Genomic DNA, 1,074 nt, shown 5'->3' on the forward strand with positions numbered 1-1,074 from the left:
CCCCCCCCCCCCCAAATGACGCCACTACTTAAAAGCCGATCGCGCGATCGTATCGTCGCGGGAAGCCATAAAATAAGAAGAGGTGGGGGCCTTGGATTGTTCAGAGTTCACGCGCAGACGCACCGCACGGCGAAAACGCAACACCGGGCAGGTCGACGAAGGCGTCGGTGCGGGGTGCCGGTAAAGGTACGGTCTCCAAGGCGCGACATGTCGCGGCGACTGATGTTCGTGATCGGTCGCCGCGTCGAAGACATAGGTAGGTACTGTACTTAATAGGTAGTAAGTAATAATTTATATATATTATAGTTAAACTAATACCAAACTCAAAAAGTCAAAATAGGATTTTAAAAGTAAATTAATTAATAGTAAAGTAATAATTTATTAGTCAATATTAATAAAATTATATTAACTAATTTATGGATCTGTGGATATATTAAATAATTCATAAGACAAATTCAGAACCTCGCACATTTTGATAAAAATTCAGAAAAATGCAGCGTCCCGTGCGTTTCCCTTAAAAACTAATGTAGGTTTATGAGTTATAAATATTCAAAGTTTAGATGAGCGGTGAAGTGGACAAACATATCGCGAGGTAACCCCGTACCACTCCACTCCGCTCATCTAAACTTTGAATATTAATGACTCATAAACTACTCACCCGAAATTCGATTTTCATGTATCAAAATACTAAAAAAAATATTCTGCTTTGGAATATAAAATTAAATCCCAATGTTGTCATTCAAAAAAGTAAAAAACTTAAAAAATTATAAGAATAAAAAATATTTAAAAATATAATTTTTTAAGAAAAACATTGTTTTATAAGTGACTTGAAACTATGTAAAAAAATATTTTCAAAAAAGTTTACACTTTTTGAAATAATGAGTGTTCAATGGTAAAAAAATCACCCGGTATACAGAATGAATTTTAGATTCAGAGTGGAACGATGAATGTATTGATTTTACAATGATGTGTGTTTTTTTATTTTTTTTATTTTTTTTTTATTTTTGTGTCTGTCATCATCTTTTAGGACAGTAAAAATGCTTGGATTTTCTTCAACAGTATCTTTTCTGATAG

The sequence above is a fragment of the Acyrthosiphon pisum genome, chromosome X, assembly GCF_005508785.2.
Source record: "Acyrthosiphon pisum isolate AL4f chromosome X, pea_aphid_22Mar2018_4r6ur, whole genome shotgun sequence".
NCBI classification, from domain to species: Eukaryota; Metazoa; Arthropoda; class Insecta; order Hemiptera; family Aphididae; genus Acyrthosiphon; species Acyrthosiphon pisum.